The sequence below is a fragment of the Macadamia integrifolia genome, chromosome 11 (assembly GCF_013358625.1).
Source record: "Macadamia integrifolia cultivar HAES 741 chromosome 11, SCU_Mint_v3, whole genome shotgun sequence".
NCBI classification, from domain to species: Eukaryota; Viridiplantae; Streptophyta; class Magnoliopsida; order Proteales; family Proteaceae; genus Macadamia; species Macadamia integrifolia.
Window position 1 is genome coordinate 14,812,949 of NC_056567.1, and position 25,184 is coordinate 14,838,132.

The 25,184-nt window shown below is 40.9% G+C and overlaps 1 long non-coding RNA gene across 1 annotated transcript; it reads right to left on the reverse strand.

Annotated features, from left to right (window-relative positions):
• Window positions 1-1,199: 1,199 nt before the first annotated feature.
• LOC122092850 lies at window positions 1,200-24,835 on the reverse strand. Its single transcript, XR_006144351.1, has 3 exons — window positions 24,583-24,835; window positions 23,507-23,581; window positions 1,200-1,378 (listed from the first exon to the last, which is right to left on the reverse strand). It is a non-coding gene; the product is annotated as an uncharacterized LOC122092850 (long non-coding RNA).
• Between the last annotated feature and the right edge of the window lie 349 nt (window positions 24,836-25,184).

Here is a 25,184-nt window from a genome sequence, read left to right on the forward strand (position 1 = left end):
AGAAACACTCCATAAAATAAATCAAACACCCACTCACCTCAAAATCCAATCAAAAAGTACGATAGATCCCTTGGGATCAACTTCGTGTCCTTACCCAATTGTTTAGGTTCCTAGTGAATGGTGTATCATGTTGTTAAACATTTATAACACATAATATGCCTCTATACAAGTTCATTGTTGAACCCAATACAACTCCCAACAGCCCACATACTAATTCCAACTAAAGCCTTGAAAAATCCCCCCAAGCTACCCTTACCCATGGGTTAAATTTAGGTACAAAGGTAAGGAACATAACCCACAAGGGGTAGGGCATAAATCAGCAGAAACAGGGACTAATCAGACCTGAAAATACTCCACCAATGGGTTGCACTGGCTGGCCACAGGCACTCACCAGAGGGTTAGCTGGGCAGCCACCGGTTTGTCGCTCGAACCTATCGGTGTCTCCTTTTTCTGCAGAATAAGATTCTGCTAATGTTGTAGTTGTACATCGTAAGCACAGAATCTGATTCCCTTTCTAGCCTAATTGGTCTACCCTTGTATGGGGAGTCCTGTATGCTTATGTGGGCATCATAGTAACCCACCTCTGGGATTCAATTATCTAACCTAGGTCTTTAGATGGGAATTTAGGTGTTTGAGTAGAATTGAATCAATTCCCCCTCTTAAACACCAAATTAGGACTGTAATATTAGGTTAAAGTATACTAAAGTCCCATGTTATCTCCAATTGAGCTCCATACTTGATTTTTGGAAAGAATTTATGATCAACACATAAAAAAAAATCCAATTTTAATTCAATTTAAATTATGGTTTTGTTATACTGCTAAAGTCAAGCTCCAGTCAGCCTAATTCCCTCATCAATTTGCCAGAATTGACCCAATTGCTAAAAGCCCTGTGTTCTAGGGTTTACAGAGATGGGTTTCATACGAATTGGGTCTCAGAACCCTGTCAAATTTTGGGGATACTTCTACTGAGAACCTGATTAGAACACAAGGATCTGATGTCACATAACCCACATCCAGGCCTCCATATGGCATGGGCATGAAGCATTGGAATTTCCATTCTAGAAAGCCAACCAACACTCAGGACCAGGATGTAGGTAAGAACCAAAACCACAACTAACGCACTATAAAACAGAGTATACGTAAAACTCCATAAAGGTCATGATATACATGTGGTGATCAGCTACAATGATAACTTTATAATATTATAGGCTCATTTATTACATCCACAAGTTATAACCAAATTTATAATACCACTTACATTTTATTTACACTATAAAACATAAAGTATCAAAGTCCTTGTCTATAACCACTCCCAGATCTTTTCTTCATCTCCGATGAATCGCCAGCTCACTTCTGTTTTAGCTTCAGCTTCAATACCTAAGGAGGAGTAAGGATTGGGGGGTGAGCACGAGTATACTCAGTGAGGGGTGGAGGCATACAAGCACACAAGCATGTAGAAATTATAAATAATTAATAGTTCAAGCATTTCATTTCATGTTTACAATCCCATAAGCATACAAGAATCATAATGATAAATATCTCAACATACTGCATCACATGTCTACATCACCAACCCATCCAACATATAGTATCTCAAATTTCATATCATCAACTCATGTATCACACCACATTTCCAGATCATAACAATCAACTCATAATGCAACATCCACATGGTTCATTTATTAATCTAATTTCATTCTAATTACTAGGTCTCATCCTATGGCTTAAGTGCTATAAGCAACGTAGGTGGCATTCCCTACCCTATACATTGGGCCCTAAGGAATACAAGCTTGTTGTAGGCAGAAGCCGGCCAGTCCCAGTCAAAGCCTCGGTCCCCTGGCTAACCCCTAAATAGTAACCCCGACACCATGGTTCTGGTCAGAACCTCGGTCCCCCATGTGTTCGACAACTATGCATATGCTACACCATACCATGTTGTGCCCTCTTAGGATAAAGCACGACATATCCAGGCGTAGTAGTCTTTACCATCGAGTCAGATTAGCCAATACCTGACCCCCTATTGGCAAGGGATTATAGCATTGGGGTTGTGTGCCTAACCATATACAAACTACATGCAAGAGTCATCCAATATGTATTTGTGGCTATAGCTTTAAGATTGACATCTGAGCCCACAATACTGGAAACGCACCTCGGCCACATCGTGCCACAGACCGTCAATATTACAACCATCACCACACATAACACACATTTGTGATCCCAGATGTAAGATAGACCTTTGAGCCTATAGTACCAAAAATGCACCTCAGCCACACCGTGTTACACTCGTGCCCCAATCCGGTCTAATTTGAACTGTTGTGACAGGCCTCGGATCGAAGATCGGAAGTACGACTGGGTTTTGGCTTAATGTTGTGCATTATTGAAGGGGTAGAGATGACCCCACATGTTTGTGCATTGCATGCCTATCTAACTGGATGGGATTCATACCTTCCGATCCCAGATGGTAAGTGACCTGACGACCCACACTTGATTTCTGGCACGTATCGTAATTATCGAAAGGCCTTGGGCATTGCCGAGGGCAACCACTCATGCAAGGACAACCATGGGATAGAAAGCTGTCTTGGCCACCGGAAACAAGCCACCAGAAGTAACCTGGGCTTGAATCCGGTGACTATTTTCAATGGGTTGACAGGCTGTTGTCGAGGTTTCGATGCCCGTGGTTCCCGCCACTCGCATCGTAAATGACTTCGAATGATCTTTAATCATTCTCCAAATTTTCCTCTTGATGTGGGTACCTTATGGACCTAAATGTGCGGGTCCTCGTGTCCCAAATTTCATTTTAACCTGATCGGTACAAAAGGGGTCCAAACCAAATGGACCCCTAAGGCCCACTTAAGTTATGAGTTGGGAAATGAGGAAATGAATCCTCATTTCCCTTATGCCCAACATAGGAGAGGAGAGAAAGAGGAGAGAAAGGAAGAAGAAGAGGAAGAAGGAGGGGATTGGAGGCCTACCTTGGTGCCGGCTGCCGCCTTGTTGCCAGAGGTAAGTACAACCTCCTATGCCACTCTCTCTCTCTTCATTTTGACCTATATAAAGCTAGGTATGGATGGAATCTTGGTGTACACACCATGTTAAGATTGTAGGATGGGTGTTCTACCCCCCGGTGTTGTTGACGATCTCGAACCAAGCCCGGTGAGCTCCGAAAACATGTAATGCCAAAAGACCTACTAGGGTTTCAATCGTTCAATCAACGTATATCACAAATGGCTCAATGGAATTAGAATTTTCTTGGCTTAGAATGATGCTAGGAACATCCCCTATAAACTCCACGGAATAAATCCCGGTGATCGGGCACGAGTTGGAAAGCCCCAATTCAAGTTGGACCTTTCTGTGTCCATCAAAAATATGGCATAGGAAACACTGTAGCTATTTCCGATGGGTTGTTTTCAATGGAAAAATGAGCCTTAAGTACTCTCTATCACCTCCACCAAAAATAGGACTGATATTTCCAGTGGAAATGCCTTATTTCCTGCGGGTGTTTCTGGTGACAGTACTGTCACCTAAGAACTGTGTCTGTACACTTTGCGGGTGACCTATGTGGGTCCCTTCTAATGTGTCCAATGCATACTGATGTATGATTCCATTTGTGTCTAGGATAGTGACGTGCATGTGCCTCAAAGCCAGAATTGAATTGATCGATCTATGGTCGGTTTTAAACCAAAACACACCCGATAGTAAAACAAGTGAGGGATGGACTGTGTTTATTTCTAAAATGTTTATTATCATTAAATTACTCACATGTTTAGAATTATATGTTTAATTGTAATTATTCAAATACGATTATGATATGGTACATTGTCATTTTACGATTTCGATATGAATTGTATGGAAATGTATAATGAGATTCGGTGTGGCCGAGGTGGTACCAGTACCATGATCATCATGTGTTTTTGGATGTGTGTGTATGTGTGAGACGGACTCCGACGTGGCTGAGGTGGTACCAGTGCCGTGATTGTCGTATGTATGTTGCATTCATTCATTTATTATGTGCATTAGAGCTAGTCGTAGTTACAGGTTACACTTTGTGGCCAAGGTCTCACTGGTATCGTGTACCCTAGGATTGCATTTGGATATGGATACGCTTCGTGGCTAAGGTCTTACCGATGTTGCATAGTCCATACTCAACTATGATATGTATGCTAGTTTAGGTAAATGGTCTCGGGTTAGACTTTGTGTTCAAGATCTCGTTGGTATCGTGTACTCGGGACTGTATTTAGAGATGGATTACACTTTGTGGCCAAGGTCTCTCCAGTATCGTGTAATCCATACTAACTATATCATTATGAAAAGATGTAGTATATATATGGTTAGGTATCACTCCCTATGCTATGCACCCTTGCCAATAGGGGTTGAGGTGTTGGATAACCCATTATGGTATGTTTGATGTGCCTTTCCGAAGTACCTCACCCACGGTACGATGTGATTGTAGCCAGAGGCGGGAACCAATCTGGCATGGCCAATGTGTTACTGGTGCCATGATTTCCAGGAGGGGCTTATCAGAGGTTTGCTGGGTAACCCATTGACGCATACAGGGATCGGAAGCCTTCTAATCATGGCTAGGGTTTGTATTGCTGCGTAGTCGATGTCGTTTCTGAGGTGGGGGATATAGCCTAATGCGTCGTAGTAGCATTTATCAGACTTAGTTTATATTGTTAGGTGGATAATAAATAAATGAACTGCATCACGAGCATCATGAACTATATGTTTAACTTCTGTAATCATGCTTCATAAATTACTACTGCTATTGACTTGCTTGGATGTGCTTGATCCCACCCCTCACTGAGCGAGTTGGAAAGCTCACCCCACGTATACACCCCTTTTTAGATGATGATGTCGGTACCATAGTGCCAATGGCGAGTGACCCAGTATCTTCTGGGTTAAAGTATGGTGTGAGCAACTGGTGGATGCCAGAAGCAAAGGAGCATGATCAGGACTGTGCTTGCGATCACTATGCTTACGTTGTACCGTAATATTGCACATCATATTTAGAAACTTTTGGATATAGTTATGGATTGTATATTTTCTTGAGATTATATTATATATCATGGATGAATGTAACAGAATAACTCAGTTATTGCTATTATATTACCATTAGATGTTTTCCCATTTTATTTATAATTCTGCTACTATACTCTAATTCCGCTACTATACTCTAATTCCGATGCTTATGTTGGTTTGTGTTGTGAGATTGTGGAAATGTTAAGGTACTACTATCAGAGATCCTGGTAGGTTTGTAAGACAGACATGTGTCTTACTCACACTGCCGGTATTCTTAATGGTAAGTTGGGTCTACCGGGAGTGGGGTGTGACAGCTATGGTATCAGAGTGGCGATACTCTGCCTTAACTCACAATCTCAGCCAAACCATGATTTTAGAGAAATTAGGATTAAATAAAAATCTCAAGACAGCAATAATAGAATTTGCACAATTAGGGGACAAGTATAGGTGTTAAAGCTATTTCATTATAATAGAGAATTTGAATACACAACTTACACTTTCATAAGAAAAATAAAATACTGAAAGCAAGAAATCCTAACTAGCCTAGGTCTAGGAAATTAAACAACTGAAGCAAGTGACATAATGTAAAATTTCAACTAAACCTAAAACATCAAACTGAAATAAAACATGGAAAGGGAAATCCTAAAAGCTATAGTGGCAAACATGCCACTACTCCTACTGCTCTTGCCACTACTACTGCTGGTTCTATCCTTGGCCCTGAGTCTGGTTAGGATCATGCGTTCCTGGAGGAGGCACCAAAATACTAAGGTGGAAGACCATAACCTGCATCTGAGCCTCTAGCGAGGCCACTCTATTATCCATAAGACAATAGGTCTTGTCCATGTTCTCGAGGCGGCTGTCCATGCTCCTCATCAGTGACATAGTGGTATCCAGATGGGCCATAACATCATTAAGATCGTAAGCCATCGCACCCCTAGTACTCTGAGATGTAGAATCTACCATCGAGCCCATAGCCTGGGGATCAGGTGGTGGAGCCCCACCAACCCCAACAGCTTCTCCTCCTGCCCCACCAGGACCTCAACCAACATCACCGGCACTGGTACCATCTACCTCCATAGGCTACTGACCCTCTCTTGGAATAGGTGTCACCTCCCTCGGATCTATGGTCATCTTCCTCAGAGAGTCTTGGTTGAAGTTTGTGACCTCTTCACCCAATCGAGCCTCTCCCTCCAATTCCAACCCAAAGTGGCAGAAAATGTCAGTGAGTATCCTTCTATAGCATAGGCTTCCCGCTCGATGATCCACTCCTTCAGACCGAAGTACTATGGTCCACATAAGGAGATAAGGGAGACATATCTGTGCCCCCATATACATGCAGTACGCAGTATGTCACATAGGCTTGTAGGGTGGATACCTCATCATAATGTCCACAAGTGGGGAGGACATTCAGCTGAATTGCAAGGCAGACAACCTTTGGAGTAGCAAAGTAGTTGACTGAACAGTTCCATCCCTTGGCTTCCTTAGTTAGCATGTCACTGATCTCTTGAAAGGTATCGGGACTCTAAAATTCATATGCCGGAGTCCAAGGTGGGTAGTACACTAGGTCACCGGCATTGCTGACCATCAGAATATTGGCCAATTGCCCCATGTCAAAGGAGATCTCCACCCCCTTCACATAGGAGGTGATCCACATTTCTTCGGTACCCCGGTTCACGCACTATAAGTTAGAGTAGAATAGCCTGACTAGTGTGGGGTAGTAGTACTTGTTGGTTTTAAGATACGGTACCACCCAACCTCATCAAACCATTGACGGAGACAGAATACGTGAAAGTCATTGGTCCTCACATAGACTCCCGGGTCCACATTACAGCACTTGAAAAGTTTCCAATGGTCTCTCTCAGCCAAAGAGCAGAACAGAATGGGGTTGAACTGCTCAGTGGCGTCTTGCTCCTCTTGTATAAGAGCATGTCGGGTACGTACATGGCGTCCAGACATCGTTGCAGATGATTGCTAAGGAATTGGAATGGAAAACCTAGTTAAATGGATGAATGCAAAACTCACAGAGAAGAAAATCACAAACACTGGGTTATAGAGAGAAAACATACCTTGGATGCGAATGCAGGCCGATTGATCTCGAAATAGCGAGAGGAAGGTAGGGAATGGGTAGCAAAATATTTCTTGGCCGTTTCCACACCTTTCTCACAAGAGCAAATAGAATTTTGTATGAAGAAGCCAAGACCCGAGCCTATTTATGGCCGATTTGGTGCCACCAGAAACAGCCCACCAGAAACACTGGGCATGCTTCTGGTGTCTGTTTTCGGTGAAGTAAAAATTTGATTTTTGCCCTCTGTTTTGCCCACCGGAAATACCACTGATATTTTTGGTGGTGTGACCCCCTATTTCTGGTGGACTCTTTTGGAAAGTAAATCATTTTACTTTTTCAAATCTAAAATTTTATTTTGGTTACTTTAATGGTGTGACCCTTTGGGATGCATGTGCGATTGGATTCTAATGTGTGTGGACCCCACTTATGTATGCCCTAACCCTAATTTTGACTATTGTATACGTGTGGGACCCACTATGCATGCATGTGTTTCCATTTACATACAACCTTGTTTATGCATGTGCACTAATCGGATTCCTTCACAGGAATCATGTCATGCCAGAACACCCGATCCCAATCCCAATCACGCCCTTCGCCTCTCGTTTCCCTTACATGGAATCAGGGTAGACCCCGTAATGCACCTCCAACTCCACCTGTACTTACAGCCCAGGATGTGGCATCCATCATGAATAACATGATGCAGGAAGTGAAAGAAAGGCAAAACCAGTTTATGGTCGGGATCGATAATAGAATCCAAGCGACAATGGAAGCCCACAATGCACCGCCCGCACCTCCTACTCCACTGGCACCTGTTTCAATACCCATTGTATTGACTACCCTTCAAACATCTGGTGGGGCACAAGTGCATGGGCATGTGCAAGACCCGATGCCGAAACAAGCTCAAGCCTATGTAGAGGGCTAGACAGACTTAACAAAAATGATGGAGAAGTTTCAACGGCTTAGGCCCCTATGTTTCTCTAAGGTGGGGCAAGACCCATTGTATTCATCAAGATGGATTGGTGGAATTGAGAAGGTTTTTAGACTGATGGGCTGCACCAATGAGAAAAAAATTTTGTGTGCGGGTTATCAGTTATAGAATGAAGCAGATGATTGGTGGAGTGCCACCGAGCCTATTCTGAGGGCTAGTAACCCGAACCCTACTTGGGTAGACTTCAAAGGGGCCTTCTTTGAGAACTATTTTAAGAAAAGCTTTTGGGATAGGAGAGAGATTGAGTTCTCTCAGTTGGTTCAAGGTTCCTAATCTGTGCTTGAGTATCAGCAGCGCTTCGAGGAGCTATTCCATTTTTCTCCTGAGCATCTCAGAGGTGATAGGGCTAAAGCAAAGAATTTGAGAAAGGGTTGAGGCCAGGTATTGGGTCAACCATTGTGGGGTTGAAACTGTTTCTATGCTGAGGTGGTCCAAGTGGCCAAGTCTATTAAAGACCGATATAGGGATAACTATACGGCTCAGCAAGGAATGGGAAAGAGGCCAATGGGATCTACTGATTCTAGGGGAGGCAGCAAACCTTTTTGAGTGCCTTATATTAACCCCAACTCCAGTGCAATTTAGGAGGCCTGATGCTAGTCAGACTTCCCAGCCCTCCAGATCTAGTGCTGTATCTCTGTCTTCGGGATCGAGCCCGAGATGCTTTCATTGTGATCAGCTGGGCCACATAGCGAGGACATGCCCCCACTGAAGGCCAAGGGATGCACCCTACACTATGCCACCTAGGTCCCAACAGACATATTCAGCCCCTAGACCAGCACAACCCCTACAGGGCCAAAGACCATAGGGCAGAGTGTTTACTATGACTGCAGAAGATGCTGAGGCTATACCCGGTGTAGTGACAGGTACATTATTGATATCATTATTGCTTGCACATGTATTATTTGACTTAGGAGCCTTGCATTCATTCATGTCATTGGCATTTGTGAAGAAGATGAGAATTCCACTTAAGGAACTGACTTAATGTTTGGCTGTGAGCACCCCTACAAGAAGTGTGGTGGGTTTGAACCATATTTATGAGCCTTGCCCAATGACCATAGGTGATCATGAGTTGAATGCCCACTTGATCGAGTTGGATATGATCAACTTCGATGTGATTTTAGGAATGGACTAGTTATCCACATATAGAGCCAGTGTGCTATGTGCAGAGAAGGCTATCATTTTCAGACCTCGTGATGATGATGAGTTTGAGTTCCAAGGGGATAAGCCCAAGAAACCTAAGAAAGTTATCATATCCACACTCCAGATGAAGAAGCTACTAGATAAGAGATGTCAAGGCTACTTAGCATTTGTGATGGATACTGAGGTAGAGATTAGGCCATTGACCAAGCTAGATGTGGTGAGGGAATTTTCCGATGTATTCCCTGATGATTTGATAGGTTTTCCCCTGGATCGAGAGATAGAATTTCCTATAGACCTACTCCCTAGCTTGGCACCAGTGTCAAAGGCCCCTTATCGTATGGCCCTCACAGATTTGAAGGAATTGCAGGTGCAACTTTAAGACTTTCTGAAGAAGGGATTCATTAGACCTAGTGTGTCTCCATGGGGAGCACCGGTATTGTTCATCAAGAAGAAAGACAGAAGTATGAGATTGTGTATCGATTACCGGGAGCTTAGTAAGCTAACCATTAAGAACCGGTATCCTTTGCCAAGGATAGATGATTTATTTGATCAGTTGCAAGGTGCCAAGGTGTTCTCCAAGGTCGACCTTAGATCGGGCTACCACCAACTCAGGATCAAGGATAGTGATGTCAGTAAGACAACCTTCAGATCAAGGTATAGACATTATGAATTCTTGGTAATGTCATTTGGGTTGACCAATGCACCGGCTGCATTTATGGATTTGATGAATTGGGTATTACAGGATGTCTTAGATAAGTTTGTGATAGTATTCATTGATGAAATTTTGGTCTACTTCAAGAGTGCAAAGGAACATGTTGTTCACTTGAGGTTAGTACTGCAATGGTTGAGAGAGAAACAACTATATGCCAAATTCAGCAAGTGTGAGTTTTAGCTGTCACAGGTGGCATTCCTAGGCCACATTGTTTCAGCCAAGGGTATAGAGGTTGACTCAGACAAGGTGAAGGTAGTTCTAGAATGGGAGACTTCCAAGAGTGTAGCAGACATAAGTAGTATTCTGGGATTGGCCGGATACTACAGGAGGTTTATCGAGAACTTCTCTCGCATTGCTACTCCGATGACCTGGCTCATGTGAAAGGGTGTAAAATTTAAGTGGTCTGATGCTTGTGAGAAGAGCTTCAAGGAGCTAAGGCAAAAGTTGGTATCAGCTCCAGTTTTGACTAACCCGACCGGTACATGTGGTATGGTTGTTTATAGTGATGCCTCCAAGCTGGGATTAGGTTGTGTATTGATACAGCACAGGAAAGTCATTGCTTATGCATCTCGTCAGTTGAAGGATTACAAGAAGAACTACCCCACCCATGATTTGGAGTTGGCAGCCATGATTTTTACATTAAAAATCTAGAGACACTACCTATATGGTGAGAAGAGTGAGATCTTCAGTGACCATAAAAGCCTTAAGTACTTCTTTACTCAAAAAGAGCTAAACATGAGATAGAGGCATTGGTTAGAGTTGATGAAGGATTATGATTATACTATCCACTATTGGTAGCTGATACACTTAGTCAAAAATCCCAGTCACTGACACTTGCATCATTGACCACCAATGTGTATCTCCTAGAGGAGGCCAGGAAACTAGACTTGGAGCTATTAGTAGAGGGTGGCACCTTGTCACTATCAGCATTGGTGGTGCAACCTAGTTGGATGGATAGGATCATTATAGCTCAGGTTACTGATACAGAGCTGCAGAAGCTAATGGCTGAATGCCAGGAAGGAACCCAAAAGGACCCAGATTTCTAGATGACTAAAAGCAGGATTCTCAAGTTCAAAGGGAGGTTATGTGTGCCCAGTGATGGTGATTTAAGAGACACAGTTTTGAGAGAGGCACATAGCTCTCCATACTCCATTCACCCCAGAAGCACTAAGATGTACAAGGACCTCAAAGGCTCCTACTGGTGGAAAGGAATGAAGAATAATGTGGCCACGCATGTGTCTAGATGCCTCACATGCCAGCAAGTCAAGGCTGAGAGATAAAGACCCCATGGGTTATTGCAATCTCTACCTATTCCAGAGTGGAAATGGGAAAATATTACCATGGACTTCATCACAGGCCTACCCCATACACAGAAGGGTATAGATGCCATTTAGGTAGCTGTGGACTGCTTGACTAAGGCAGCTCACTTTATCCCAATCAAGATCACATTTTTTATGGACAAGTTGGCCAAGTTGCATACTGTTAACATCATCAGGTTACATGGTGTACTAGTTAGTATCATCTCTAATCGAGATCCCAGGTTCACTTTCAAGTTTTGGACATGTGTGCAAAAGGCACAAAGTGGGCACAAAGTTGGCTTTCAGCACTGCCTTTCACCCTCAGACCGATGGTCAATCGGAGAGGACTATTTAGACATTGGAGGACCTACTCCGAGCATGTGCCTTGGATATGAGTTATAGTTGGGATGAGCACATTTCCCTTATCGAGTTCTCCTACAATAAAAATTATTAGGCCACCATCAAAATGTCCCCATTCGAGGCACAGTATGGCAGGAAATGCCAAACTCCACTCTATTGCGATAAGGTTGGTGAGCTGCATATTTTAGATCCAGACTTGATAAACGCTACTAGTGAGAAGGTGAATGTGATCAGAGAAAGGATCAAGGTAGCTTAGACCAGACAGAAAAGCTATGCGGATGTTAGGAGGAAGCATCTGGAGTTTGGTGTTGGAGACAAGGTGTTCTTGCGAATCTCCCCAGTTAAAGGGATGATGTGGTTCGGCAAGAAGGGAAAGCTTAGTCCAAGGTTTATGGGACCGTATGATGTACTGGAGAGGATTAGACTGGTAGCTTACTAGATAGCTTTGCTGCTAGAGTTGGAACATACACATGATGTCTTCCATGTGTTTATGTTGAGGAAGTACATTCCTGACCCGACTCACGTCTTGACTTACATACCTCATGAGTTGGATGAGGACTTTGCCTATGTGGAGTATCCAGAGAAGATTTTTGATCGGAAGGACCATGTTCTTCGCAACCGCACCATTTCCTTCATCAAGGTGAAATGGATGAACCACCCAGAAAAGGAAGCATCCTAGGAGCGAGAAGATGAAATGATGAAGTAGTATCCTGGATTGTTTGACTTTCCAGGTATGTTCAATTTCGAGGATGAAATTCTTGTAATGTAGGGGGGTGTTACACTCGTGCCCCAATCCAGTCTAATTTAAAATGTTGTGACAGGCCTCGGATCAGAGATCAAAAGTACGATCAGGTTTTGGCTTGTGGCTGCACATGGCCAAAGGGATAGAGATGACCCCACATATTCATGCATTGCATGCTTATCTAACTGGAGGGGATTCATACCTTTCGATCCCACATGGTAAGTGACCTGACTCCCCACACTTGATTTCCAACACATATCGTAATTGCCAAAGGACTTGGGTATGGCCGAGGGTAACCACTCGTGCAAAGCCAACCATGGGACAGCAAGCTGTCAAGATAGCAAGCTGTCTTGGCCACCGAAAACAAGCCACTGGAAGCAGCTTGGGTCTGAATTCGGTGCCTATTTTCGGTGGGTTGACAAGTTGAGGTCGAGGTTTCGATGCCCATGGTTCCCACCACTCGCATCGTAAATGACTTTAGATGATCCCAAATCATCCTCCACATTTTCCTCTTGATGTGGGTACCTTATGGACCTAAATGTGTGGTCCTCGTGCCTCAAATTTCATTTTAACCCAATCGGTTCAAAAGGGGTCCAAACCAAACGGACCCTAAGGCCCACTTAAGTTATAAGTTGGGAAATGAGAATTCATTACCTCATTTCCCTTGTGCCCAACATAGGATAGGAGAGAAATACGAGAGGAAGGAAGAGAAGAGGAAGAAGGAGGGGATTGGAGGCCTACCTTGGTGCCGACTGCCGCCTTGTTGCCGAAATCACTGTCGAAAGTAAGTACAATCTCCCATGCCACTCTCTCTCTTCATTTCGACCTAGACAAAGCTAGGTATGGATGGAATCTTGGTGTACACACCATGTTAAGGTTGTAGGATGGGTGTTCTACCCCCCCGGTGTTGTTGCTAAGCTCAAACCAAGCCTAGTGAGCTTCGCCAACGTGTAATGCCAAAAGACCGACTAGGGTTTTAATCATTCGATCGACGTATCTCCCAAATGGCTTGATGGAATTGGAATTTTCTTGGCTTAGAATGATGCTAGGAACATCCCTTACAAACTCCATGGAACAAATCCCGGTGATTGGGCCTGAGCCGGAAAGCCCCAATTCAAGTTGGACCTTTCTGTGTCCAATAAAAATATGGCATAGGAAACATTGTAGCTATTTTCGATGGGTTATTTCCAATGGAAAAATGAGCCTTAAGTGCTCTCTATCACCTCCACCGAAAACAGGACTGATATTTCTGGTGGAAATGCTCTGTTTTCGGTGACAGTACTGTCACCTAAGAACTGTGTCTGTACCCTTTGGGGGTGACTTGTGTGGGTCTCTCTCAATGTGTTCAACGTGTACTGATGTACGATTCCATTTGTGTCTAGGACAGTGACGTGTACATGCCCCAAAGCCAGAATTGAATTGATCGATCGGTGACCGTACTTGAACCCGAACACACCCGATCATAAAACAGGTGAGGGATAGACTGTGTTTATTTCTAAAATGTTTATTATCATTAAATTGCTTACATGTTTAGAATTATATGTTTAATTGTAATTATTCAAATACGATTATGATATGCTACATTGTCATTTTAGGATTTTGATATGAATTGTATGGAAATGTATGATGGGATCCAGTGTGGCCGAGGTGGTACCGGTGCTGTGATTGCCGTATGTATGTTGCATTCATGCATTGATTATGTGTATTAGAGTTAGTTGTAGTTGCAGGTTACACTTTGTGACTAGGGTCTCGCTGGTATCGTCTACCCCGGGATTACATTTGGAAATGGATACCCTTCGTGGCCGAGGTCTTACTAGTGTTGCGTAGTCCATACTCAACTATGATATGTATGCTAGATTAGGTAAACGGTCTCGGGTTACACTTTATGGCCAAGGTCTCGCTGGTATCGTGTACTCGAGACTGTATTTGGAAATGGATTATACTTTGTGGCTGAGATCTCTCCGGTATCGTGTAATCCATACTAACAGTATCATTATGAAGGCATGTAGTATATGTATGGTTAGGTATCACTCCCTATGCTACACACCCTTGCCAATAAGGGTTGAGGTGTTGGATAACCCATTGTGGTATGTTTGATGTGCCTTTCCGAAGTGCCACACCCGTGGTACGATGTGATTGTAGCCGGAGGCAGGAGCTTGTCTGACATGGCCGATGTGTTACCAGTGCCGTGACTGCCAGGAGGGGCTTATCAGGGGTTTTTTGGATGACCCATGGACGCATACAAGGACTGACAGGCTTCTAATCATGGCTAAGGTTTGTATCGCTACGTAGTCGATGTCATTTCCGAGACGAGGGATACAGCCTAATGCGCTATAGTAGCATTTACCAGGCTTAGTTTGTATTGTTAGGTGGATAATAAACAAATGAATTACATCACGAGCATTGTCGACTATGTGTTTAACTTCCGCAATCATGCATCAATGGTTTAAAGTATCGATCCGTATCGGCCAATACGTATCCGTATCGGTCCTTACCGATACGATACATGAAATTTTTAAAACCCTTTTGTATCGATACGTATCTTACGATACACACCGATACACACCGATACACCACCGATATGCACCGATACTCACCGATACGTACCGATACTCTATGAAAAATTCAAAATTGAAGTGAAATGTACGTTTCGATATGTATCGGTACGTATCGATGCGTATCGGTGTGTATCGATCGATACACACCGATACGTACCAATACGGTCATAAAATGGCCAAAATGGGTAATTTTTTAGAAAAACACAATTTTTTGAGGTGTTTTTGTTCCAAAGTTGCTGCCAACCATTTTTCTCTCTAACTAAAGTGGAAATCAAGGTTGGGAACAACGATTTTACATTTATGGGACAACTACAAACCTTGGATTCTTAGTGCGATACTCTCAATTTACTGTTTATGCATAATACATGTTATATATAACTTTTTTTAACTATTTTTTTATGCAAAAGTGTATAAAAAAGTGTTTCCTATTCATTTATGTGCGTATCTTTAGCGTATCTTAGCATATCTCCGATACGATACGATACCCTCCGATACGTATCTTAATTTTGGCTGACCGATATGACGACCGCTACCGATACTTTAATCCTTGCATGCATCATAAATTACTACTACTATTGACTTACTTGGATGTGCTTGATCCCACCCCTCACTGAGCGAGTTGGAAAGCATACCCCACGTATACACCCCTTTTTAAATGATGATGCAGGTACTGTGGTGCCAATGGTGGGTGACCCAGTATCTTCTGGGTCGGAGTATGGTGTGAGCGACTGGTGGATGTCAGAAGTGGAGAAGCACGATAAGGACTGTGCTTGCGATCACTGTGCTTACGCCGCACCGTCAGATTGTACATCTTATTTTGATACTTTTGGATATAGTTGTGGATTGTATATTTTCTTGAGATTATATTATATGTCATGGATGAATGTAACAGAATAACTTGGTTATTGCTATTATATTACCATTAGATGTTTCTCCATTTTATTTATAATTCCGCTACTATACTCTGATTCCGCTGCTTATGTTGGTTTGTGTTGTGCGATTGTGAAAATGTTAAGGTACTACTATAAGAGATCCTAGTAGGTTTGTAAGACAGGCACGTGTCTTACTCACACCGCCAGTATTCCTAATGGCCGGGAGTGGGGTGTGACACACCATGCCATAGACCATCAATATTACACCTAACATCACATCTACTTTCATATTACACATCCACAAATCATCATATCATTTATACAGTAACACGTGCTTCAACAATCATATTTCTTACATTAAAGTAAGAAAAAATAAGAGTAAACTGTAAGCAAGCACATTAAAGTATAATAAAATATAACATAACACAAAAAATGCAGCAAAGCACCCAAAACCAACAAAACACAGAAGTCTCCTCACCTGAAATCTCATATCTGAAATCCTTCACCAATGTCCTAGCCTCACGTATCCTCAACAAATGTAGTTATAAAATTCCTAATCAACATGGTACATATACGTATGGGTTAATCATCAATGTAATTATCCCTAAAAATTAATTTCCCTAAATTCATTAAAGTCTACATTTAGGTTCAGCCATAACTGAATTCTCCCTATTCAGTTAAATGGGCATGCATCCAACCCTCACAGTCTTTTGGCTTCACATTATGTTATTGGGCTGGTCCTATAGTTTCCTAACCCTTATCCAACACATTGGATGTGTTAGGGTAGCTTCTACCCCCAAAATCACTTGCATTACCATAATAGGCATAAAAAAGTCATTTTCATCCTATATTTTCTCTCTCTTCTTTCTACCCTTTTCTTCACTTTGACCAAGTCAAAATTCATGGTTATAACTTGTTCTTAGCATTTAAATTATTCGGAACACTTCTAATCAGGTTTGACCCAATTACAAGCCAAAGAACTGAAAAATTCCATTATGTCTGGCTCTTATAGGCAGGCCTGTCAGGCCTGCAACTCTCCAGCCAGTTGGACTGGCAGAATAGGTCTACAGTTCTACAAGCCTATTTTGATGATAGATTTATTTTAGTAAATTCATCTTCTTAAAACATGTTTATACTACTTAATTACATTAATAAAAATTATTTTCCTACTCAATTTAAATTTCCATGCTTCATATCAACTTCAAAATCCTTACTTTAATTCCAAATTTTGCTTCTCAGAGAAGAAAATTGGGCATTTCATGTTCCAGGTGGAATTAACACCATATATACCAATTTCCCACCTTGCATGAGTGTTTCCCACCTTCAATTTCATGTTAAGTTTACTGAAATTAGGAAAACCCCATGGGTTTGGGAGTACAGTAAAGAAATTGGTTCTCTATTTGGGCATGTGAATGAGGGTTTTCACTAGGTTAGTTAAACCCTGACTCCAACAGAAATTTTCTTTACTAATTTCATAAATTAACTGCCCTTAGCCCCAACTGATTCTCATACTAACCTAATTCACAGATGGAGTTCAGATTTACTAACCTTTGATGTTCTCATGGTGCATGCATACAACTTGAATCAACCCTCCTCTCCAAATCTCAGCTGAATCAAGACCCAACCAAATCCTTCTTGTTGTAAGTAGCACTAGGCAATTGCATGCATCCATATCTACAGAAGCCATGGCTGGACAGTAGCATCCAAATGAGTATACAGCAGCAAGAAAGACTGCTATTGTACACCTCTTCTTCTTCTTCTTCTTCTCTCTTCTTTCTTTCCCTTCTTCTTTCTCTTTTTCCTCTCCTTCTCTTTTCCATTTCGTTTCTTGTTTACAAAAAATGAGAGGAGAGAAATAACTATCCCTCCAATTTATAGGCTAACAAACTAGGGTCTGTTTGGCTGGGCAGATTTTTCATAAATACTCATTTTCTTCCTAACCATTTAAAATTTAATAACTTAGAATAAGAAATGTGTATTGATATAAATCCACCTACATAATCACCCCCAAACATTCCTCTAACTATGGTAAAAAGTGAGTGGAAAACCCCTTTCAATTGGTGGGGCTCACAGAAGAAAAACTCTATTTTTAGGCATTTTGCCCCCATGATAGGCAGGCCGGTTAGATAGAATCTCTCTAGCCAGTTGTGCCTTCTCTAGCTTGTTGCTGTCCATCTTCTACCCTAAGTTTGCCCACCTTATGTGAGACCCTTTCATTATTATGGGCACTCTGAAGCCCCCTTCAAGACCTTCATTTGGATCCTAGATTCAATCTCTCACCTACTCCATTAATTTATTATTTCTTTCCACCAAATACCCTTTTTCTTAAAATTTCACTTCTAGGACTGGGGGTTATGAAATCAGGGTGTTACAGTTTCCCCCCTTCTTACAAAAATTTCATCCTCGAAATTTTAAGGTAATTAGTTCTTAAATACAATTGATCTTTCCTGCCCCATTTTCATTTACCATTCATTTGTTCTTGATCCAGCCTCACTATTATTTGCGGATAGTACATTAATGGGCTAATTCCAATCACATGACTGTATGATCATATTAAGATCAAATCACCTTCCTTAAATGTATGAACAGTTATCATCCATCTCATTGCTTTCTTCATCTTCCTTCGTCATCATTATAATTTTCTTCTTTCTTTAGATCATTTCATCAAAATTCAATGAATTTTTCACAATTTTCTCAGTTCCAAAGTCTCAATGACCTCACTAAATGAATGATTTAGTTCTTCTATCATTTCTGATCTTTATATTTGTATATGTTTATAAATTGACCCGTTAACCCCTATTCATCAGTATCTGCTACTCAAGTCCTTGTTCTAATAATTTGAACACCATTATTATATCATCATCTATCAATTCCTTAATAAGAAGTATGTTATACTTTATTCCCAATCATTTCTCCAATTTTCAACATTAGTTGATAGGCTTCAAAACTTATAAAATTTCCTCTCAAAATTGAGGATTTTCTCTCTCTAAAGTACTCTAATATTCCAATACAGCTTATTGCCTCAATTAACTTCGAATGCCATATTCATGTCCACTCTTTTATATTCATCCACCCATTCTTGTATGAATCTAACTCTACTCATTTACATGGTCACCCCAGTCATATTCTTCTTTTTATTCCCTCTTAAGAATTTCAAATTTTCATATATCTTAAATGCCTCTCTTAACTAACTTCAATGCATCAAGTTCAATTAAATCTGATTTGAGTAGTCTAGGTCTTCACATTTAGTCTTGGAACATTCCCTCTAATTAGATTCTTCAATTTGTTCTATCAATTTACTTTTCCCTTAATAATGCTCAGTACTCTGGTCCTTCATCATACTCATAGATATCCTCTTTCTTGATTCACAAAACCTTGACTAGTAAAAGCCTATTCTGAGCATTAAACACCCCTTACGACCTCATATAACAGGTCCTAAAAATTTGGTGTTCATCAAACCATTTTAGCCAAACCGACGGGATACAACTGGTGGGTGAATTTCCACAACCGGCCGACCGGTTCAACAGGTTTCTGCAGAACCCGAGAGCGTTTTAAACACTCTCAAAACTTTCATTTCTTCTTCTTCACTCACCGGTCTGCCTCCAAACTTCGGTCTACACTTCCTCCCACCGATTCCTTCTAGTTCTTTGCATCAAATCACTTCAGGATATTGATTTCTCCTCTATTCTACTAATTTCATTTGTAGAGAAGAATTTCTAACCTAAAACTCCTGTTCTCAATTTCTCATTTCTTTTACTAAAATTTTTCTTCTTTCTTTTTCAAATCTCTTTCTCTTCTCTCTATTTTCCTTCACATGGCATCTGCTACTTATTTGTTATTAAATATTCCCTATTGTGATAATCGATTTTACCTCTCTCGATCTCTTTTTGAGAAATTTTTGAACTTAGAATTGTTCCATAGGAATTCTTGCTATCCAAGTATTCTCTGTTTTACACAAAGCATATTTACTTGTTGCATGTGCTTTCTTTTCTCTAATGTGGCAAATGATCTCCTCCCTTCCGAAATTTACTTTAGGAAAGTTTTATTAACCTATTATAGTTCTTTGTAAATTTGTCTTGCTGTGTTAAAATGTTCTGTTTTGTCTATAGTTTCAAATATCTATTACTTTCTTTTTTTACCTGAAATATATCTTTCATGTTGTAGGGTCTTCTTGTGGATTCTCTACTGCATTTAGAAGTAGAAGCACTCTCTTTTAATCTCAACTTATGGCAGGAGAGGAGGACTTTGACCCTTATTGGTTTAGAACAACTGTGGATCAAAATAATTGGGGACTGTTCTGCTTTAGAGCCGTCATTGTAGAGCGTCCAATACACGCGTATGACCTTCAAGCCTTTCATGTGCAAGAAAGGTTTACGGCTTTAGGGTGGGAAGCCATGTTAGATGTGGATGAGGAAGTTTATCCATGGCTAGTACGCGCCTTCTTTTGCAACCTTACGAGCAAGCATCCCCACAATGGGGAGTTTAGGATAAGAACCGGGTATGTGGTCGTGATATCACTTTCACCTCAACTGAGTTCGGGAAAATCATCAGTGTTTCATCTGAAGGTACCAAGATCTTTTGCCCACCTCATACTTCTTCCAAGGGCTTTTTCAAGAGTACAAAGTTGGCCTTTTTTAGGGCTAATATCGTTGTAGGTGATACGGCGAATTGGGCTGAATTTGCAAACTGGAGGCCCACTCCTAAGGTATTTTGCAGGATTGTACAATACAATCTTCTCCCAATTCATGGTCATTTCAGCCAAGTCTCTCTGATGCAAGCATATATTGCTTCCTGCTTGTACATTGGGGAGAGGATCAGCTTGCCCTACATAATGATGATGTAGATGGTAATTCGTTCCCTTCATCCAACAGATGGTTATCTTTTCTATGGTAATGTACTTACCAACGTCTTTAGGCACATGGGTATTGACTTAGAGGGTGAGGAAAAGATGAATACCCATGTCGTTCCTTTTGACCATGCCATCTTGGAGAAAATGAGTCTCCATGAGTATGTGGGTAGTGATCAGGATGCACCCGCAGCTGAGGAAAACTTGGATGGATGTGATGAGGATGCACCTCGAGATGGGGATGAGGATAAAGAGGATATATACATGGATGAGGAGGAACATCATGAGGGAGATGTACAATTTAGAGAGGAAGAGGAGGTAGGGCATGAGAACCCTTTTCGTGACCTCAATATTAGTGACGTTAATGCGGTTCTCACTGAAGAGGATCTTGCAAATTTGGGTATCCCACCTATACCCAATCCTGAGGGTAGTACTCATGGCACCATTCCTACCATAGAGGAGGCTCATCAAGCTGGTTACACCTCCTTCCATACTCAGACTCCTTTTGAGACTGCTCCTGATCCATCTCAGCAAACTACTTCATCTGGAGGTAACTCTTACACATTATCTAGTTTCTTTTATCCTTTAGTATTTCTTATATTTCCTCTTATGCCTTTCTTATGTTTACTAATTTCTTATTTCTCTTATTTCAGATTCTTTAATCCTTCAAGTAGTACTAGAGCATGTAGACAAAGCCTTTGCTCAAATTACTACTCAGCTGGATGATCTAGAGTCTCATGTTGCCTCAATGTCTACCAGAGTAGGATTCATGGAGTCAACTTTTGAGGGTTTGACAGAGTGCTTTGATCTTCCACCAAAATTTTGACCTCCCTGCTATCAAGATTGATCTGGCCTCATCTTCTTTTGATCCCCAGCGGCAATCTCGACGATAGAGCTCACCTATCTTCATTGGCTCTCCTTCACCATCTTATTTGTCTTTATTTTCTTCCTATTTTGTGTACAAGACTGACCTAGTTCAGTTCCTTTAGATTTCTAGGTTGTACTTATGTTTCTATGAGATTCAGATGTTTAACCCCATGTTGTACTTCGGGGTTCTTCTCTCTTTTCTTTCTCTATCTCTACTACCAAGGTTGTATCTACTTTAGTTCTCGGGCATATTTAACCTCTTGAATACTATCTTTAATGTAATGAAGTTTTATTAAATTTTAAGTACTTCTATCTCTTTTATCTCTCCCACCTATGCATTTTATTTATGGATTTTTATTAATTTACCTGTTGATCGCCATATACCTAAATCTCTTAGTTGGGTTAGGTTATGATAGAGCATCGTGCTTTGATACCACCTCTATCACATAACCACACCCAACCCTCCATATGGCATGGGCATGAGGCACTAGAATTTCCATTCCAAAAAGCCAACCAACACCAAGATCCGGATGTAGGTAATAACTAAACCCATACCTAACGCATTGTAAAATCAGAGTATATGTAAAATTCCATAAAGGTCATGATATACATGTGGTGACTAGCTACAATGATAACTTTATAATATTACATGCCCATTTATTACATCCAGAGGTTACAACCAAATTTATAATACCACTTACATTTAATTTACAATATAAAACACAAAGTATCAAAATCCTTGTCTATAATCACTCCCTAATATTTTCTTCATCTCCAATGAATCACCTGTTCACTTTTGTTTCAGCTTCAATACCTAAGGAGGAGTGAAGATTGGGGGGTAAGCACGGGTATGCCCAGTGAGGGGTGGAGGCATACAAGCACACAAACATGCAGAAATTATAACTAATTTATAATTCAAGCATTTTATTTCATGTCTACAATCCCATAAGCCTACAAGAATCATAATGATAAATATCTCAACATACTGCAGCACATGTCTACATCACCAACCCATCAACATACAGTATCTCAAATTTCATAACATTAACTCATGTATCATACCAAATTTCCAATTCATAACAATCAACGCATAATGTAGCATCCACATGGTTCATTTATTAATCTAATTCCATTCTAATTACTAAGTCTCATCCTATGGGTTAAGGGCTATAAGCAATATAGGTGGAATTCCCTACCCTATACGTTGGGCCCTCAGGATTACAAGCTCATTGAAGGCAGGAGCCAGCCAGTTCCGGTTAGAGCCTTGGTCCCCCATGTGTCTGACAGTCATGCATATGCAACACCATACCATGTTGTGCCCTCTCAATAGTACGTTGTATTCCAGCGTAGTAGTCCTACATGACATACCACCAAGTGGGATTAGCCAATATCTAACCCTCTATTGGCAAGAGGTTATAGCACTGGGGTTGTGTGCCTAACTATATGCAAACTACATACAAGAGTCATCCAATATGTATTTGTGACTATAGCTGTAAGACTGACCTTTGAGCCCACGGAACTGAAAACGCACCTCGACCACACCGTGCCACAGACCATCACTATTACTTCTACTTCTACTTCCACAAACACACACATGTGGTTCTAGTAGTGAGAATAATCTCTGAGCCCACGGTACCAAAAATGCACCTCGGCCACACCGTGCCACAAACCGTCAATATTACAAACATCACCACGCACAACACACATCTGTGATCCCAGATGTAAGACTGACCTCAGAGCCCAAGAAACCAGAAATGTACCTCGGCCACACCGTGCCACAGACAGTCAATATTACACCCAACATCACATCCATATTCATATTATACATCCACAAATCATCATATCATTTATACAGTAACACATGCTTCAACAATCAGATTTCATACATTTCATCCAATATATGGGCATTACCAAAGTAAATTCAGCAAGAATAAGAGTAAACTGCATGCAAGCACATTAAAGTATAATAAAATATAACATAACACAACAAAATACAACAAAGCACCCAAAACACAACTAAACACAGAAGACCTCTCACCTGAAATCTCATATCTGAAATCCTTCACCAATTTCCTAGCCTCGCGTATCCTCAACAAATGTAGTTATAAGATTCCTAATCAACAAGGTCCATATACATATGGGTTAATCATCAATGTAATTATCCCCAAAAATTATTTTCCCTAAATTCATTAAAGTCTATGTTTAGGTTCAGCCATAACTGAATTCTCCCTATTCAGTTAAATGGGCATGCATCCAACCCACACAATCATTTGGCTTCACATTATGTTATTGGGCTGGTCCTATAGTTTCCTAACCCTTATCCAACATATTGGATATGTTAGGGTAGCTTCTACCCCCAAAATCACTTGCATTACCATAATAGGGGTAAAAAGATCATTTTCATCCTATATTTTCTCTCTCTTCTTTTCTACCCTTTTCTTCACTTTGACCAAGTCAAAATTCATGGTTATAACTTGTTCTTAGCATTTAAATTAATTTAGAACACTTTTGTTCAGGTCTGACCCAATTACAAACCAAAGAACTGGAAAATTTTCATTATGCCTGGCTCTTACAGGTAGGCCTGTCGGGCTTGGAACTTTCCAGTCGATTGGACTGGCAAAATAGGTTTTTCTACAGTTCTACATACCTATTTTGATGACAGATTTATTTTAGTAAATTCTACTTCTTAAAACATGTTTATACTACTTAATTACATTAATAAAACTATTTTCCTTCTCAATTTAAATTTCCATGCTTCATATCAACTTCAAAATCCTTACTTTAATTCCAGATTTTGCTTCTCAGAGAAGAAAATTGAGCATTTTCTATTCCAGGTGGAATTAACACCATTTATACCAATTTCCCACCTTGCGTGAGTGTTTCCCACCTTCAATTTCATGTTAAGTTTACTGAAATTAGGAAAACCCCATGGGTTTGGGAGAACAATAAAGAAATTGGTTCTATATTTGGGCATGTGAGTGAGGGTTTTCATTAGGTTAGTTAAACCCTGACTCCAACAGAAATTTTCTTTACTAATTTCATAAATTAACTGCCCTTAGCCCCAACTGATTCTCATACTAACCTAATTCACAGATGGAGTTCAGATTTACAAACCATTGATGTTCTCTTGGTGCATGCATACAGCTTGAATCAGCCCTCCTCTCCAAATCTCAGCTGAATCAAGACCCAACCAGCTCCTTCTTGTTGTAAGTAGCACAAGGCACTTGCATGCACCCATATCTACAGCAGCCATGGCTAGACAGCAGCAGCCAGAAGAGTATACAACAGCAAGAAAGACTGCTACTGTACACCTCTTTTTCTTCTTTCTCTTTTTCCTTTCCTTCTTCTCTTTTACATTTCGTTTCTTGTTTACAGAAAATGAGAGGAGAGAAATATATCTCCCCTCCAATTTATAGGCTAACAAACTAGGATCTGTTTGGCTGGGCAATTTTTCATAAAATCTTATTTTCTTTCTAACCATTTAAAATTTAATAACTTAGAATAGGAAATGTGTATTGATATAAATCACCTGCATAATCACCCCCAAACATTCCTCTACCTATGGTAAAAAGTGAGTGGAAAACCCCTTCCAATTGGTGGGGCTCACAAAAGAAAAAATCAGTTTCTGGGCATTCTGCCTTCATGACAGGCAGGCCGGTTAGACAGAATCTCTCCAGCCAATTGTGCCTTCTCCAACCTGTTGCTGTCCATCTTCT